General features: G+C 49.5%; 1 long non-coding RNA gene across 3 annotated transcripts; it reads left to right on the plus strand.

Annotated features, from left to right (window-relative positions):
- The first annotated feature begins 276 nt into the window (after positions 1-276).
- On the plus strand, positions 277-17,469 carry LOC115071583. Of its 3 annotated transcripts, XR_003850682.1 has the most exons (9): positions 277-467; positions 3,972-4,175; positions 4,957-5,052; positions 6,368-6,581; positions 7,373-7,441; positions 8,421-8,502; positions 9,036-9,228; positions 10,990-11,264; positions 15,716-17,469. It is a non-coding gene; the product is annotated as an uncharacterized LOC115071583 (long non-coding RNA). The 3 variants fall into 3 exon arrangements; XR_003850681.1 differs by lacking the exon at positions 10,990-11,264; XR_003850683.1 differs by lacking the exon at positions 10,990-11,264 and having other exon boundaries at positions 6,413-6,581.
- The last annotated feature ends 1,567 nt before the right edge of the window (positions 17,470-19,036 follow it).

Genomic DNA, 19,036 nt, shown 5'->3' on the forward strand with positions numbered 1-19,036 from the left:
GTGAGAAAGCAATAAGATATGGGGATGTGCTTTCCTCAAATACACACTTCACCCTCCCCCCTTCCATGCTAGCAAAGGACACTCCTGCCTAAACAAACAAACATGTCAGCCTGCCCTGTACACCACACACTTCTGTTGGACTTTGCTACCTGACTATGTGACTTCTTTGGGGTCATCTTAGTGTTAAAACCAATTTTTCACAAATTGATTGCGGTTCTGTTTTGTTTTCCTTCACTGTAGACTTTCTTTGCCAGGCTAGGTCTGTCTGTCTACCGGTGAGCATGTGGGCTTTACAGGGCTTCTGGTTTGAAGGATGCAAAAATAGCAAGTAGATATTTGTTTTGTTTTGAGACAGGGTCTCAAGTAGCCCAGGATGGCCTTGTATCAAAAATGACTTTGAAGTGCTGATCCTTTTGCCTCCATCTCTCAAGTGCAGGGATTTCAGGCTTATACACCAGACTTAGCAGGTAGGTATTTCAACTTTCTTTTGTATTTTGTTTTAGTTTTTGCTTTTTGAGATAAGGTCTCACTGTGTAGGCCTAGCTGGCTATGTAGATCAGGCTGACCTTGAACTTCTAGAGATCCACTTGCCTCTGCCTCCCAAGACCCTGTCTCAAATTTTTAAAAAACTTTTAATTATGTGTCTCTAAGTGGCTATGCGCACATGCATGCGGGTGCTTAAGGAGGCCAGAGACTTCAAATCCCCTGGAACTGGTGTTATAGGCAGTTGTGAGCTGCTTGACTTGGGTGCTGGAAACTGAACTTGGGTACTCTGGAAGAGCAGTATACATTCCTAACCGCTGAGTTATCCCTCCAGCTCCAGCAGGTAGATTTTTCTTTTCTTGTTTCTTTTTGAGTTAAGGTCTCACTATGTAACACTGGCTGGCTTGGAACTTGCTATGTAGACCCAGGCTGGCCTCAGATTCACAGAGATCCACCTGCCTCTGCCTTCCAAGTGCTTGGATTAAAAACAGCCTTGGCTTCACCAGGCCTGGACAGGCAGATATTTAACACAGAGAAATCATTAGAAAGTTTGGGGACATGACTCAGAGGGTCAAGGTGCCTGCCATAAAACCCAAGGACCTGAATTTGATCTCTGGGACCCACGTGGTTGAAGAGAACTACATTTGAAGGTTGTTCTCTGTCTTTGGTGTTTGCACACACAGATACATTTAATGTAATTTTTGGAAAAGAGACGGAAACCATTAGCGTTGCTCTAATCTGCCACCAAAGGAGTTTCTGCTGCTTTCCTGTAATGTGACAAGCCCCCTCTGCGGCTGTAGGGCAGGGCAGGTGCTCTCTGAACAAAAAGCCATACAAAGACATGGCTACCTGGTCCATATTTATGGGGGACTTTATTGGAATCCTCCCACCTACTCCCATCTTTTCCCCTAAAAAGCGCTTGCTGCTTTGTGATAAAATGAGGGTGGATAGAGCAGGGGTACCATTTGTCTCCAGGCCTGCCCTGTGTTCATAAGCCCCAGATGATCCTGGCTTTCTTATCTAGCAAACACCGTACTGAAATTCTCTTCCAAAGACTCACGCTTTGGCACATCTCTAGTCCTAGCTATTGGAAGAATGAAGACTGAGGCAGGAGGACTACAAGAACTGCCTGGACTACACTGGAAGTTCAAGACCAGTCAGGGAAACTTATGAAGATATCTCAATTTTTTTTTTTAATTTTTAAAAATTTTATGTGTATGAGTGTATTTCATGTATTGAGTGCACCCGTGGCGTGTAATGCCTGGGAGGTCAGAAGAGAGCTTCGGATTCCCCTGGAACCGGAGTTAAGGATGGTTCATAGCTGCCATGTGGGTGCTGGGAATTGAACCCAGGTCCTCTGCAAGAGCAATCAGTGCTCTTAACTGCTGAGCCATCTCTCCAGCCCCTGTCTCAATTATTTTAAAGAGCTAGAGATATATTGCTTAGTCGTAGAGCATTCACCAAACCCTGGCATCAGTCTTTAGCACTCAAAAAACAAACAGTGGGTATGGTGACATGCATGTTTAATCCCAGCATAGGCAAACAGATCTCTGTGGGATGTAGGCCAGCCTAGTCTACATTGTGAACTTCAGACCAGCTGGGGCTAAAGGGAGACCCTGTCTAAAAAACCAACCAATAAACACACACACACACACACACACACACACACACACACACACAGACACAGAATGAGTTCCAAGTCAGCCAGGCCTGCATAATAAGATCCTGTCTCAAGAAATAAAACCAAACAAAAAACCCATTTTAAATGTTTTTTTAAAAAAGAAGTCATACTTAATTCATACTTAATTCTGTAGTACCATTAATACTATCTGTGTGCTGGTCACTTGCTTAGCTATAAAAGCTGGTTGTGGGAGTAAAGGCTGTGGAAGCAGGAGCCTCCACAGTGTTGTTCATCAATGGGGTTTCATTTCTGAGAAAAGTCATAGGGAATGAAGGAAATTAAACCATCATCAAAAGGGCCAGTTTTTCTTACATGCATACCTCCTTTGATGAAGCTCAGGGGGCCCTTGGGCATTTCATGTCTACTTCTCTGTGTCCAAGCTGTGCTGCTTTCAAAAATCCCCTTGGAGGCTGGGCAAGTGCAAGGGGTGCTCTTTATTACCCAGTAGATTGTCCCTGGTGCCCACGGGTGCCAGGCCCTGTGTGAGAAGTCTTGAGGGAGGTGAGACAGCAGGGTCCCTGTGCTCCTTTGGTTATATTTCAGTCTGATATCCAGACCACAGCATAAATGCATGAATGAGTACATGAAATGAGTGAGTGGATAAACAAAAAAAGACCTGGCAAGCTGGGCATGATGGCACAAGTCTATAATTATAGCACTTGGAAAGTAGAGGCAGGTAGATCAAGACTTCAGGGTCATCCTTGGCTACATAGTAAGTTGGAGGCCAACCTGGGTTACAAGAGCCACTTTAAAAAAAAAAAATTGGGAACACAAGAATACAAAGAGAATCTAATTTAACTTATTAAAATTAATGGGCTGGAGGGATAGTGCAGCCCTAAATGCTAAGTCTAACAATGAAAAAAAAATTTATTTATTTATTTATTTATTTATTTATTTATTTATTTGTTTAATTTGGTCTTTTTGAGACAGGTTCTCCCTGTAGCTTCAGCTAGCCTAGAACAAACTACGTAGACCAGGCTGGCCTTGAATTGACAGAGATCTGCCTACCTCTGCCTCCCGAGTGCTGGAATTAAGGGCATGTGCCACCATGCCTGGCTAAATTTATTTTTATGTGTATGAAGGTTATGCCTGGCTGTATGTAAGTGTCCCTGTGTTGTGCAGTGCCTGCAGAGGACAGAAGAGGGCGTGGGATCTCCTGGAACTGGGTTATGTATGGTTGCCACCATGTGGGTGCGGGGATTTGAACCTGGGTCTTCTGCAAGAACAGCAGAAGCCCAGGTTCTTAACCACTGAAAATGCTCTTAACCACTGAGCCATTTCTCCTGCTCTGAGAATCTAATTAATTTAGGCAGGGTAGTTAAGGGAGATCTTTCTGAGACAGTGGTATTCTGGGGGAGGTCTGAAGTTGGGAATGAGTCTGAGTTGTGAATAACTGGTAAAATGATTTCTAGGGAAAGAGAGCTGTCAGTGCAAAGGCCCTGAGACATAGAAGAGCCTGGAATACTCTTGGGAGGCCAGTGGTCAGGAAGGTGGGCAAGGGCAGCTGTTGAGCTTCATAGTCCATGGACTGGAGCTTAGTTTTTTTAGGAAACCACTGTGAGGTTTTCCCAGGTGATTGACAAGATGTGACAGTGCTCTGGCTTCTAGGCAGAGGAAGGATTGGGGATGAAGTAGGCTGCAGGGCCATCTATAGGAGTAGAGAGCAGGTGTGAGGAGGTGAGAGGTGGAGGAATTTAGATGGTTGAGGAGGTTGGTGAAGAGTGGAAACCAAGAAAGGATGGGGTTGAGGGACAGGTCCATGGGCTGGGGTGCGTAAGGAGGCAAGAGTTTGAGTCATACACTACAGATTTCAGGCTGGGGGACTCAGCCCATCTGATAAGCAGTGCACTGTCTACATTGTGAAAGAAAGCCCCCAACACACCTAGAGTCTACAAGGACTGAGCAGTAAGCACTGCCACATCTGCTAAATGAAGAGCCCTGTGTGAGTGCGGCTGGAGGTGCAGGTGTCAGAGACAGTATATCTGGATACAAGTCATCATCACCCAATTTGGTACGTTTTCTGTTTGTTTGGAGATTTTGTTGTTACTTGTTTTCTTGGGAGAAGATCTCAGGTAGCCAGGTTAGTCTGAAACTCAATATGTAGTACAAGCTGGCCTTGAAATCCTGATCCTCCTGCTTTCACGTCCCAAGTGCTGAGATTTCAGGCATACTCCACGACACCCAATTTCAGCTTGATTTTGAATCTCACTCTTTCTATGAGTGTCCTAGTTCTAACATTTAAAGCCTGCCTAGATCCAATTGTCTGAGAAAGTGCTCTACCTCCCAAAGGCCTTTGTGTAGAAAGAGGCAGCTTTGGGGTCCAGAGGGGAGAATCAGACAGAAGGGAGCACAGGGATGGAGGCTCTAGTTCTACACGACCCAGGGGGCCTTGCAGGATCCTCTAGAGCACAGGGGGATAGCCTGTTGCCATTAGGTGTATTCAAGCAGAGCTTGGCAGGGTCATGGGGCATCCTCAGCCTGAGAGGCAGACAAAGGAGGTGGATTCCTTTCTTCCTTTCCTTGTGCTGCCCTGTATCTGGGGTAGGGGTTAAGGGTGGGGTGGGGGTGGAACACTGCTTCCAGTTTCCCATACTCCTTTGCTGGCTGCAGCTACTAAGTCTCAGCAGAGCCTGTCTTGTCTGGGTTTAAGTCTCAGGGTTGACACCCTCATGGACTGAACAGTGGGGACCCAGCTGGTACAAGGCCTATGGCTTATCAGGAAAGCATATCCTAGCATCAAGGCTCTGGGATCTCTGGAGTCAGCACTGTCTCCTGAAGCTCTCTGTTCACAGGCTGGGCTCCAGAAGTGACACTCTGTCACAGACATGAGGAACACTGCTCTCCTGAACAGCCCCAGCTGCCATCAGGTGGAAGGGACCCTGCTTCAGGTATTCACAGCAAAGGGCCCCCACACAGGCCAGGGCACAGGCCCCCTGGTCTTAGTTGCAGGTGTGGGGCCTAACTAACATTTCCAGAAGGTGCTGCACTCTGGCAGGATGGTCCCTCTGGGGAGGATCTCAGCTGCTGATACAGACCCCTCTGTGAAGCTGGCGCTCAGCTTTCAGTGGAAGAAGGTGATCTCTGGATGGTAGCCCCGGCCATGGAGCCCTACTCCTGCTGGGGCAGCCTCTGATGATTTCATTCTTTCCTTGCATCTTGGAGCCTTAGTTTCTACAACAGGAATGAGAATGAAGTGATGGACAGGATAGCCTAGCAGTCTGGCCCTTAGTAGGTACTTTAAAAAAAAAAAACACTATATAGACCTTGTTGGCCTCAACCTTGTGACAAATTCTCTAGGCTCTTCCTCCCAAATGCTGGCATTACAGGGTACTGGCTCATAGTAGGTGCTTCATGAGTTTTTCTTTGAACTTTCTTTTCCCCTATGCTCCCTGAATAAGAGCAGAATTGCTTAATGGTGGTGGGAGTAAAGGGTATGCTTGTAGGGAAAGCCCATCCTTTATGGCTTCAGGCACCTTGCCTTGGCTGATAGGACCACAAACATCATGCATTTTGTGATAACATTAAGGCAGGACAGGGGTTTAAGCTGATGAACTGGGGACCCAGTTAGGCATGGTAGAGTAGAGGACCTCACTGAGGTAGGCCCCCTACTTTCCCTAGCTGAGGGTAGAGTCTGGAAGGGATGTTGACATGGTCAACAGCAGATGCATTCTAAGCTTCCCAGATTGGGGGCCCAGCTCAGAGCTGGGGGAGAGGAGGGGACTGGCTGGGGCCCTGGGGTGACTGGGGAGGGATGAGGCTGCCAGCCAGCCAGCTGACCCTGTTATTTTTAGCTCTGGAATGTGCCTCCTGAGCCCCTTTCACTTCTGTTTATCTTGCTTTTGAGTCCTGGTTCCCACCCATAATGCTGTATCAGGGGAGGGAGTGGGGGCCTGAGGGTGTTTGGGGAAGGATGGGAGAGACCAGCTGGGCTAGGTCCTCCTCCCTCTCCCCACCCCCAGTCAAGAGAAGGGTTGCCTTTTCCTCCTCTCCTTTCCTTTTCTCTTAGCCTTCCTTTCCTTTCTTGGAGCTAGGCTTTCAGCATCCTCCTGCCTCAGTCTTCAGAGCATTGGGGCTACAGGCATGAATTATGCTGCCATCACCAAGTTCCTCTTCTTTTCTGCTGTTCAGTTGAAGAAACAAAGAAAGACTGGATCCAGGACATCTCTGTTCTCACTGGGCTGTTGTTGCCTTGTTTACCACCAGAGCAGGGCCTCAGCTGTTCTCAGCCAAGCTCTCCCCACCTCACAGCACTTTGGACTCCTCTGAAGGAACTCCTTCCTGAAATGAACAACAGGAAGCAGTAGACAGGAGACCTAGCTGGTCCTCTGTGAAGTGGGGACCACCTTGGGAGATGCTGACTAGAGGCCCTGTTGACCCTGGGACACTACTCCCTGTGTCAGGCCACTCAGCCACCAAGGTCAGTCACATCTCGATGGTGGGTGGTACCTGTGGGCGCAGATAGGCTGAGTCCCCAGAGGTCATTGGGAGAAGTCATACTAATACAGGGGAGAAACAGGTCCCTCTTAGAGGGTCCTTAGTCTCATTCATAATGGAATTTAAGAATGGATTCAAATGGAAGCTTTAGGACAATTTTATTAGAATTTAAGGAAAAATCCTCAGGGCAGGCAAGCTGTAAATCTTTGCAGCCACCTTGAAGAGAGGAATGGAAAGGAGAAGGAAAAGAGACATAAAGCCACGCTGGTTTAGAGCAGGCATGGGGGTCAGACAGCTACCACATGTACCTTGGTCATTTTGCTGCTACAGGGACAGTGGGAGGATTCTGGCTGCTGATGTGGTCAGTCAGTCCAGAACTGGCCACACTCTAGACCCAAAAATGGCCTGGGGGGGGGCAGTGTGTGGTGGTGGGATGGATATGCCCAGGCCAGATCTTGCAGAAGACAGGTGGGGGAGAGTCATCAGGGCAACCTCCTGCCCCTGGGAGTGGGACTGGGGTCACTTAGAGGGAAAAGAGGTGGCAGCTGCCACATCCCAGGAAAGGCACTGACCTTTAGAGCAGGAGACAGAAATAGCCAGGGGATGCGGGGGCAGGCTCCTATGTGGGAGAGAGGTCCAGGCTGGCAGGGCAGGCCCAGCCCTTGGCAGTCACCTCAGCAGCCCCTGTGCCAGGCACCCTGCTGGCCAGGCCACATGCCACTTGCCTAGTTTCCAGCCTCTAGCCTGCAGGTGGGCTTTGTCTTTGTTTTACAGCAGAGGGAGCTGCGGCTGAGAGGGAAGGCCAAACCTGGAAGCAGAGCTGGACTGATCCAGACCTAGCAGGTCTAACTGAGCCCTTTGCCCAATTACTACTGCCCTCCTGGGGTGCTCTTGGGATGCTGGGTGGGGTATATAATTTGCACTCCAGCCTGGCCTGACCTGTTCCTTAAAGCCTGGAGGCACTGAAAGGCCAAGCATACCTACTGAGGTTTATCAGTTGAACCTAAGCTTTGGACCTCCCAGTACAATACCAACTTTCTTTTCCTCCCCTGCTCAGGAAAGAGGGAGGGAGGATCAGAGTTTGGCCCCTTATTTCCCCTAACTCTGCCAAGCTCATGACTGGACCAAGTCCTGGAAGCCCCTTCCCAGAGGGCAGTGCAAGGACACACTGGGGAAATGGCCTTAGCTCAGTCTGATGTCTGAAGGGTGAGAAAAACAGGCTGAAAATAACAAGTGAGGATGGGCTGGCTGGCTCCCTCCCTTCCCTAAGGCTCCCAGCCTCAGCAGCTCCAGCTGTTTCTGCTTATCTGAAGCCAGGGAGGCTGGTTGCCTGGATACCAGTGCTGCTGATTAGCAGTTGGGTCCTTCAGTGGCAGGCAAAACTGCCACATCCACAGCCATCTGGGAGTGGTGTCCCTAAACTCCCAGCCCTGATCCTGGGAAAGGTTCAAAGGGAGATGGGGGATGCTGAGGGAAGAGACCCTCCCCTCCCTGCCAGGAGTTGTCTCTAAGGGGTGCTCTGGAGCAGAGAACCTGAACCCTGCCTTGTGCTGCTAAGTGACCTTGGTCACATTAACTCCTTTCCTTTTCAGTTTGATTTTTTTGAAGCAGGATCTCATGTAGCCCAGGCTGATCTGGGAACTGGCTATACAGGTAATGATGACCTTGAATTCTTTTTTTTTTTTTTTTTTTTTTTTTTTTTTTGTTTTTTTTTAGAGTGAGGATATTTTTCCCCGGCGTGTTTGGGAGGTGGGTGTATAGGTAAAATGGTGTTCTTATATTTTTTTTAACAGGGGTTTTTTTTTTTGTCTTTTTGAGACAGGATTTCCTTATAGCCCCAGCTGACCTGGGACTGATATGTAGACCAGCTGTCCAGGATCTCACAGAGGGCGTTGGGATTAAAGGTGTGTGCCACTGATGACCCCCTTGAACTCTTGATTCTCTGCCTCTACTTCCCAGGTGCTGGGGTCACAAGTGTGGACCACCACACCCAATCACTTTGACTCCTCTGAGTTTCGGTTTCTTTACCCCTTGAGGGGATAAATAGCCTCCAATTCAAAGAGCTGTTTACAGAGTAAACTCAGTGATTAGGTGACTGAATGGAGCATGACATGAGGTGTGAGTCAGTGGTAATCATCCCCTCACCAGCGAAAGTGAGCCCCATGTGGAACCTTCTGTCTGTGTGTGTGGCAGCTGAGGAAGAATGCTGGCTGGGGGGCCTTGGACCGGTGGTCTGGCTCCCACTTCCTTACTCTAGGGACAGGACTGTGACATGTGCCTGAGTTCTCAGGGCTTAGCTGCAGGTGGGCACACTGGAGGATGGGCTGAGGAAAACCAGGCAAGGCAGCAGGTCACATACTTCTGTAGGAGGAGAAAAGAGAGCAGGATTGGCATCCATCCCTGTGAAAATTCCAGTTGAGCATCCTTTTCCACCAAGGGAGAAGCAGTTGGACTGCAGATGGAAAACCGGGGGATAGAAGAGAACAGGACTCAGAATTGCAAGCTGCCCCAAGGTGGCCTGGAATAGACCTGAGGTGAAGACAGAAGACAGGACCTTTGGGACAGAAACATGACCCAGAGGGCAGACCCTTCTGATGTGCCCAGGTCTCATGGTCCTGCCTTGCTTGGAGGTAAACTTGGCAGACCCCAGGGCTATAGGACAGGGGCTAGGCAGTTGGAGTGGGTGAAATCTGATTTTACTTGGTGGAAACGACTTTTCTAAGCTCATTGCTCAACTCTCTAGAGCGCCTGTCCAGTGTGTTAAGCTGGTGGTGTAGCCTGGGGGATTGGATAAGAAGCAACAGATGAACACAGGGCTCCAGTAACCCCAAGAAGAGTTTAGGGGTTCTCTTTCTAACCCTCTTGACTTAAAGGGGCAGGGAAGAAAAGGCTGGAGGAGAGATGGAGATACTATTCACCAGGACCTCTCCTTTTCACTCTCTGAGTGATCAGCCTGTGCCTGTGGGTAGCGGAGAGAGGAACCCATGAATAATGCAGGCAGGAGCAGGGCTTCTAGAAAATGGTTACCATTTCATCAAAGCAGTGAACAAACCTTGAATACAAAATGGAGGGAGGCTGGGACTGGAGCAACAGGGAGAACTCCCGCTGCCCTTGTGACCTGAAGCTGAGGGACTCAAGGTGTCTCTGCTTCCTGCCTCTGCATGACATCTGCAGAAGCCCTGGGCATGCACCTGGACAGAGGTCCTCCTTTCACAGAAGGCAACAGCAGCAGGGGCTAGCCCTGTGAGCAGGGGCAGGAGGGGATGGACTTCCTCAGGGAAATGGAGGGTGCTTCCAGAGATAGGGTTCGGGGAGACACGGATGGACTGAAGGGCTTCCAGCACCTTGGGACTTTTGGATAAGGGAAAACTAAGGGGGGTAGGGATTGCTTAAGAGTCTAAAGAAGAAAGTACTGGCTCATGTTTGTAATCTTAACATTTGGGAGGTAGAGTTCAAGGCCATCCCTTGCTGCAAATCCAATTTGAGGTCAGCCTGGGTTATATAAGATTGCCTTAAAAAACAAAAAAAAAAAAAAAAAAAAAAAAAAACAGGGGCTGGAGAGATGGCTCAGCAGTTAAGAGCACTGACTGCTCTTGCAGAAGACTTGGGTTCGATTCCCAGCACCCACATGGTGGCAACAAACCGTCCTTAACTCCAGTTCCAGGGGAATCCGAAGCCCTTGTCTGATCTCCGCAGGCATTGCACAACACGGGTGCACTCACATACATGCAGGCAATATACTCATACACATAAAATAAAAATAATAAAATATTTAAAAAACCCAAAAACAAAGGGCTGGAAAGATGGCTCAGTACATAAGAGCACTGGCAGCTCTTGCAGGAAACTCAAGTTCAATTCCCAGCACCAGTGTTGGACAGCTCACAACCTCCTGTTACTCCAACTCCAAGGGGACCTGGATATCTCTGACCTCTTTGGGCACCTGCAATCACATGCACACACTCACAAATATATACTAATTAAAAATAATTTTTTTAAGATCCTATAAAAACAAAACAGAGAGGGGATTCAGAGTAAGTTTGGCTGGAAAAGACCTCCTCTTCTTCAAAAATCTGCTTTATCCCCAAGATGTGAAAGAGAAGCAGGTGACAGAAGTTCTCAAAATGACATGCTTGGGGGCTGGGGAGATGGCTCAGTAGTTAAGAGCACTGGCTGCTCTTGCAGAGGATTTAGGTTCAGTTCCCAGCACCCACATCGTGGCTAACAACATCCTTAACTCCAGTTCCAAGGGAGCTGATGCCCTCTTCTGGCCTCCTTAGACACTAGGTATATGTGTGATACACTCACATACTTTCAGGCAAAACACTCATCCGCATAAAATAAGTCTTTTTTAAAAATGCACATTTTCCTTCAGTTTTTTTTTTTTGAGATAGGATCTCATCATGGAAGGATTTTGACAGGACAAGAGCCACTCTGAGTATGAACAAGCTGTGACAGTCATTACATTGCCTAGGAACATCAAGAAACCGTCATAGAAAATGGCTTCCAGACCCCATGGCCCTACTGTGATTTGGGGACAAAGATGCAGGGCTATTCCTAGACATTGGAATAGCCTGGGTGAAGAGGCCCTAGAGCAGAGAGTGCAAGAGGCCTCAGATGGTCGAGATGATCGTTCTTGATAACATGCTGGAGTGCAGGGGAGAAAGAGGTATCAAAGGAAGCTCCTGCGGTTCTCATGTGGGTAGTTGGTGCTAGGTGGAGGGGTGCCCTCCATCCAAGAGAAGTGCTAGAGGCTGTGAGGCTGGGTGGTGGGCAAGATGTGTTGGTATTGTCAAACTGGGCCCTGTGAATGTGGATAGATAGGTGGCCCTGCCTTCCACAGTCACTAGAAAAAGAGACCAGGTGAGGAATGTGGCCAAGTTCTTCCAGTTGGGCTTGTGGCTGAGAGTAGTTCTGCCACGCAAGCAGAGGGGACCCTGTCAGCTTTGGCGCCTTAGCACTCATGAGCCCAGATCATCTGAGGCATTTCTTCTTACCTGCAGCTGAGCCTTTGATCTGCTGGGGTCAGGTGGAGGGGGTATGCTTTCTCATAGCAAGGCTCCAGGAGAGAGACTTCTTCCCTCTACCTCCTTCTCTGCTGCCAGCAATGAGCCCTGAGGGGCACGTGCATGGGGGGTACTCCCAGGAAGCTCCCATGGGTGCCCTGGGGTGTTGCCCTGGGAGGTAGGATGTTGCAGGTTGAGTGCAAGCTCTCAGGGGGTTGAGGAACCTTCCCAAGGGGTGATGGCTTACTCTTTTCACTCCTCCCAGTGAGCCTCCTTGAGGTTGCCTCCTGTGGTCCCAACTCATGGCAACTGTACACCCATAGACAGCTTGTGCACTAACTTAATCCAGTCATAAAGCAAAGAGCAGCTCAGGAGGCAGCCAGTAACTGGCTCAAGTTAGGGAAGAAGAGAGATGATGGAGATGGGGTGAAGGCAAAAGAGGAGGCTGTTCAAGGAAGCAGAGTGGGCAGGAGACGGCTCAGAACAGTGGGACGGTCTTGAGGAGGAGGCACTGAAAACTGGCGGGAGGCAGAGGTCCCAGTGACTGGGGAAGATAGGTGGTTGCCAAATTCAATGGGAAGTAGAGGAATTCAGGTCAAAGAAGTGCCTGAGGGTCTAGAAATAAATATCACTTGTCCACACACATTTCTTTACTGTACCAGCAGTGCTCTGAGAAGACCCTCAGAGGCAGAGAAGGGACACAGTCCTGCTGATCCTGGAGTAGCTTCCCAGTATAGGTGGAAGGCTGGAAGGGTAGGCCCCCCCCAGAAGATGGCTCCTGATGCAGGATGGAAGGTTGGGAGAGGGGCAGTGTCGTAGACATGGTAGGTCCTAGGGAGAAATCGCCAATATCCATATAGTGAAGGAACAGTGATATGACAGTTCTAGGGAGAGGAGCAGCAGTGCAAAGGCTGAAAGGCTGGAGAGAGATGAGGGCTTGCTGAGAACTGTGGTGGGATTGGCAGACCTGGCAATGGCACACATGCACCTGCATATGTGCGTGCATCTCTGAGTGTGCACCTGATATATGCATGCATCTATGTGTATGCACCTGTGTGTGCATGCAACTGAGTGTGCACCTGAGCAAGTGCACACATCTGTGAGCATGCACCTGTGTGTATACCTTTGCGTGTGTGAATGCACTTGTATGTGCATCTGCACATGTATGCACCTACATGCACAGCACAGCAAAGTGAGGTATGATACAGGGTTGTATGCTGTCCTGTGTGCTCTGCTTTGAAGAACTGCATGCAGCAGGGCACATTTAGATGATATGGTGAGGTATGTGTTTGGAAGGTGGAGAATGGAACTGGCAAGCAGCTGGCCAGGAAGCCAGTCAGGAGTCCTGCTAGAGGCAATGGAAGCCTGAGAGGATCTGAAGAGACCACACTCACAGGCCAGGCATCATTCTTTGCTTTGAGGAGTAATTTACTTAGCACCTCAACCCTGTAAAGTCCTGCTTTTATCCTACTTTGTGGATGAGGACATCAGGCCCAGTGAATGGAAGTACCATTCTCCAGTTCTTGTAAGCAGAGAAGCCAGGTCTCAGTCTGTCCTAATGCAAAGGCCCTGGTGTCAGGCTGGTGGGGTGGCAGGATGGCAGGATGCTGGAAGGGAGTTGTTAGGCTAACATGAATGCCTTAGCTGGTTGGGGTGAAGGGGAGAGGGAGTCATCAAAGTCATGATGGTGAGTAGAGCTTGATGGTACAGGCCTTTATCCCAGCTACTTAGGAAGCTGAAGTAGAAGGATCACAACCTCAAGGCCAGTTTGGGATACAGAGTGAGTTCAAGGCTTGTCTCTGAAACCTCTGTTTCAAAATAAAAAGTGAAAAAGAAGGCCTAGGGCTATCACTCCATGGTAGAGAGCTCCTGCCTAGCATGCATAAGGCCCTGTGTTCAATCCCCAGTAGCATAGGGAAAAACAAACAAACAAAAATAAAATACAAGGGGAAAGTAGTTTCCTGGGTCAAAGAGTGCCTCCATCTCTTGGAACCTGAGCATATGATCTCTTATTTGGAAAGAGAGACTTTACAGACGAAATCAAGTTAAAATGATGTTAGAGTGGATTGGGATGGACCCGAATGCAAAAAGCCTAGATACAGAAAGAGCAGACACACAGAGGGAAGGCTATAGGAAAAGAGGCAGGGGGTTGGAGTGATGGAGGTCTAATGCAAGCACAGTCCCTGGGCTGCTGGCAAGCATCAGAAGGAAGGACAGAGGGAGACTCCCTCCCTAGAACTTGCAGGGAAAGGGTAGCTCTGCCAACACCTAAATGTCAGACTTCCAGCCTCCAGAGTATTAAGTGCCTATTTCAAGCCACCCAGTGTGTGACAGTTTGTTATGGCAGCCCTAGGAATCCAATGCACTTTTCCCACTTCAAAGAACCCAAGATTTGGAGCATAGGGAGAAGGCATGCTTAAGTTAGGTAACATCTAAAATCGGAAGGGAAAAGGAAGGCACATTCTTATGGGAGAGAAACCGATGGGGCCAGTCCTTGAGGACAGGGTGCTGACAATGATCATGGAAGGTCTTGACAGAAAGAGGGAGGAGTCTGGGAAGGCAAGTGGAACTGGCAGATGAGCTCAGACAGAAACGACCATTTCAAAGTTGATGGAAGGGCACAGAAGCAAGGACAAGAATAAAGAAGCATCTGAGACAGCCAGAACAGAAGGGGCTGCTGTATCCTGCACAGAGCTGAGCCTTGCAACAAGGGGCCAGAGCAAAGAAATGCGTGGGGGAGAAGCTAGGGAGTTCCAGGTCAGCCAGGGCTACATAATGAGACCCTGTCTCCAAAACAAAGGGAGGAGGAGCTGGGCTGGAGAGGTAGCTCAGTGGTTAAGAATGATTACTCTTGCAGAATTTGGTTCCTAGCATCCGCATTGGGTGACTCACAACCACCTATAATTCCAGGAGATATGATGCCATGTTCTGGCCTCCACAGGCACTGCACTCACATGCACAAACCCATATTCAGACACATACATATGCATATAACAATGAAAAATAAGAGACTGGAGAGATGGCTCAGCAGTTAAGAACACTGGATGCTCTTGCAGAGGACTCAGGTTCAAATCCCATCACCATCACCCACAGCGACTAACAACCATCTGTTACTCTAGTTTCGGGGATCCGATGCCCTCTTCTGACTTCCATGGGCACTGCACAACATGGGTGCACTTGCATGCAAGCAGGCAATATACTCACACACATACAAAAATGATTTATTTATTTTTATTTTGTGTTTTGCTGGTGTGGATATGGTATGGTATGTATGGTATGGTATGGTATGGTATGGTATACATACATGTATTCCCTTAGAGGCCAGAAGAGGATGTCGGATCCCTTAGAACTGGAGTTACAGATAGTTGTGAGCCACAATTTGAGTGCTGGGAACTGAACCTAGGTCCTCTGCAAGGGCAGCAAATGCTCTTAACCACTGAACCATTTCTCCAGCTTCCCCCTCCCCCTGCTTTTTTTTGGACAGTCTTATGTAACCCAGGCTGAGCTCAAACTCACTATGTAGCAGAGGACAATCTTGAACTTCTGCTCTTCCTACCTCTACTTCCCCAGTGCTGGGATTATAGGCGTACACCATCACATTTGGTTTATGAGGTACTGAAGATTGAATTCAGAATTTCATTCATGCTAGGCAAGCACTCTCCCAGCTGAGCTACATCCTCAGGTTTTATATTTATTACCAGGCACCTAAAGCACGGCCCTCACTTTCTTCCCCTCCCTTCCTTGCCCTGCCCCGTCCCTGATCTTCAGTCCATCCTTATCTGCTTAGGTGGCCTCAGGATTGAGGAGCTTGAAAGAGCCAGGCAACCTTTATGCTTGGTGGTGGAGGAGTTTTGCCCTGGCTTCTCCTCTCCCTCCTGGGCCTCTCTTTGTTCTCTGTGTTTGTCTCTCTGCCACAAGAATTGGCAGGATTCATCAACTGGGATGAGCCTCAGCTGGCCCTTGCTTCCTCTGCAGCCCGACTGTCTGTCCCTTGTCTGTCTGTCAATGGGGGGATGATGGGAACATAAGGAGGACCCCACACTTCACTCCCATAGTCCAGGATTTTGGCTAGTTCCCCCCAGTTGCCCTGCTTCTCTCTGCTCCATTTCCCCAGTGTCTGGGACATGCCCTGTATGTTGGCTGCAAGTAGGGGAAGGAAACCAAGAAGATGGCTGCAAGTAGGGGAAGGAAACCAAGAAGACTGCCCTTGGCTGACGACAAGGATCTGCATGACGTCTTCTTTGACCTTGAGAGTGCTTCTGCCTGACCTGCCTGGCAGAAAAGGAGCTGGAACTTTCCCCTTTGGCACTATCTGTCCGAGGGAAGCTTCCGGACATCGCGGGCATTGCCCAGGTACCACGTCTTCTCAAAATGAGTCCAACTCCCAGCTGAAGCTTGGGGACAAGGTGAATGGGGGTGTGAGATGGATTTGCTAGCACCTGCCTTTAAGGGGGCTGAACTGAGATACTAAGAGGATGGAAGCCTGTTTGGGCCACTGGCCTGAGTCTGTAGGCCCCTGACACCACTGTCACCTCAATGTAAGGCCCCTCTTACTCCTGGCCCTTTCCTGGGCCGACAGCATTTGTCTCCTGTTCAGACTTAAGATCTCTGGTTCTCTTTTACTCCAACTGCTGTGTGACCATTGAAGATTCATCTCACCTCTCTGGACCCCAGTGTGTGACAATACATGTTAACCAAATAGTAGTTGTGCTGCCTGCTGCAATATTTAAGGAGAAAAGTTGATGGTTCACTAGTATAGCTACTTCTAAATTCTTATTTCTCTAAGAGAAAACGAATGAGCATTATCTTTGTTTGTTGTTTGAGAGGAGCTCATGCAGCTCAGGCTGGCTAATTGCTAGGCAGCTAAGGATTATGTTGAACTCCTGATCCTCCTGTCTCTGCTTCTGAAATACTTGGGTTATCCAGGGCTTTGTGTATGCCAGGCAAGCACTCTCCTAACTGAGCTGCATCCCCAGCCCCCACCCTTCTATCTGAGGAAAACAAAGCAGAACGGCTGGAATGGCAATCACTACTTAAAAATGACCACTGCTGAGGTTGCTGTGTTGGGTGGCTTTCCTCCCCCCCATTTACACTACTGCAGACAGTGGATTCACCTGTGACCAGAACACAGGGCTCCTGCCCTTCTGGTGACAGTGGGAAGAGCTCACTCCACAGGGGTGCCTCGGGTGTGTCCTGACCCCTCTCTCCAGCTCTGCCACCATCCATTTCCTCCAAAAAAAGGAATGCTGTCTTTTCTTGTGTAAAACACCATTTTGGCAAGACAGGCATAGGATGTTATGAGAGATGCCAGGGCCCACACCTGAGTTGGCTTTATGCTGGAACTGGGCTCCACCCCTAGCAGTGGCAGGATTTGCTTCAGCCCCTTGTCTAGGGGGCTGCAGGCTGTTTGTGCCCCCCACCTAGAAGGAGGAAAGTGCCATGCAGGTTTGGTGGGGGCCTCCCCTTTCCTAGCCCTTGTGGGGGGCCAGGGGCTAGGGGTGAGGCTGGCCTAAAAGCTCCAGCCAGCGATATCAGGGGATGGTTATGGGGTACTGGCTAGCCAGCTCCTGGACACAGAGAAACACCCTGTGCCACTGCCCAGTCAGGAGCCAGGACCTGGCTAGCTCTCCTGGCGCTTGGAGCTTCTCAGAGTCCTTTCTTTGCACCCCAAATGTTGTGAAAAAGGACGGGGTGGTGAGGTGGTTGAAAGAGGAGGAGAAAGTGAGGAGAAAACCAGCCTGGTTTCTATAGCAACCACACATGTGAGCCAGCTGCTGTCGCCATGGAAACAAGGGGAGCCTGCTCAGAGGCTGCACTGTCTCAGGGGAGACACTATTTTTGAAAAAAAAAAAAAAAAAAAAAAAAAAAGTGCCTACAGTGACGATGAACCCTAAATCTTTGATAAAAATAAAGAAAAAATAATGAAATCCACCCTCTCTGGGCCTCACTGGCACTACTGAGTGAGGTGACAAAGGAGAGGAGGGGGAGGCTGGTGGGGAGGAGGTGGAGGTAGGAACATTTGTTGCTATAGAGGGAGATTTGTTGAGTCAGTGTTTCAGAGCTGGGTAGGGGCAAGATCACCCCTGTTGATGGATAGGGGAGGATGGGCAGGGAAGGGAGGTTAGAAGGGAGGCTTAGGCCAGGTCCCAGGACAAGAAAAGAAAAACCATGAAGGGAAACTCTGGCACCCTTAGAAGGAGGGAAGGGCCATGCGGATTTGGTGGGGGTCTGCCCTTCCTGAACCTTTGTAGGCAGACTATGTGGGAAGAGAGGTCAGAGGCTAGGGTGAGGCTGGCCTAAAAGCTCCAGCCAGTGATATTAGGGGACAGTTATGGGGTACTAAGTGAGTCTCTGGCTGGGGAGGTCATGTCAGGCAAGAGCCAATGAAATCAGTGAGGATGGCAGGGGGTTTTCAGCACCAGGGCTTGTGACTGGCAGGGCTGTACAGCATGGCAGGCCCCTGACAGACAGCAGGTGAGCTGAGCACCCCAAGGATCACTCCTGGCATCTTTGTGTCTATCACCTTCATGTGTTTATCTTTCACAAAACACTTTCCCAAATGTCATCACAACAGATGTGTCCAGCCCCTCAGCAAAAATAAGGACCCAGGGCTGCCTAGGAGCCCCCCGCCCCCATGGAAGAACCTGGAGGCACCAGGCGGGATGAGGGTGGGGTCTGCTAGGGCCTTAGCAGTGGCACAGGTTGAGGAAGATCAAGGGTACATCTTGGGGCCTGGCTCTAGCTGCCTTTTTGTCCTGGAGCTGCATCAGCACTTAGGGTTTTGTGTGGTCTCTGCAGGAGCCCCAGAGGTGAGAGTGAGGGGTAGGAGGTGCGACCTGGGTGGGGACTCTGCCTTCACCTTGCCGGAGCACTGTGCCTCCAATTATTTCCCTTCACCACCCTGCACTTGCCCCCCACTCCCAGCTTCTAAGGTGCAACCAGGAGGCTGAGTTGCCATGGAAACCTCAGAGTTCCATTTGAAAGCACTGCACAGTGTAATCTGAGATGGCTGGAGGTGCTGAGGGGAGGTGGTCTGGGGAGTATTTACACCTGTTAAGTCCCCTCCTTCCCCACCCTCACTCCGGGCCACCTCTTTCCAACAGGAACTCTCTGGGCTCTCTTCACCCTTGGGTCCCCAAGGATACCATTCCTGTGGTACTGCTACAGTCCCCTTTTGTATTCTCAGGCAGTACCTCACAGGCTTGGCCTGGCCCCTTAGAAGGAGCAATTATCTCCATTACATAATACAGGGTGGCAGAAAGACTGGCCATACAAGGGGTGGGTGGGAATCTAGGAATTACTTGGTGGAGGGAGGAGGGGGAGGGTAGAAAGTACAGGCCATCAGGGCCCTGGAGCTCCAGAGATGGAAACCTGAAGCCTACCTTCTTCCCTGTGTCACCCCAGCAAAAATATTGCCAGGTTGGTCAGGGGCTGG

This window comes from Nannospalax galili, unplaced genomic scaffold (assembly GCF_000622305.1).
Source record: "Nannospalax galili isolate Female #2095 unplaced genomic scaffold, S.galili_v1.0 scaffold330, whole genome shotgun sequence".
Classification (NCBI taxonomy): domain Eukaryota; kingdom Metazoa; phylum Chordata; class Mammalia; order Rodentia; family Spalacidae; genus Nannospalax; species Nannospalax galili.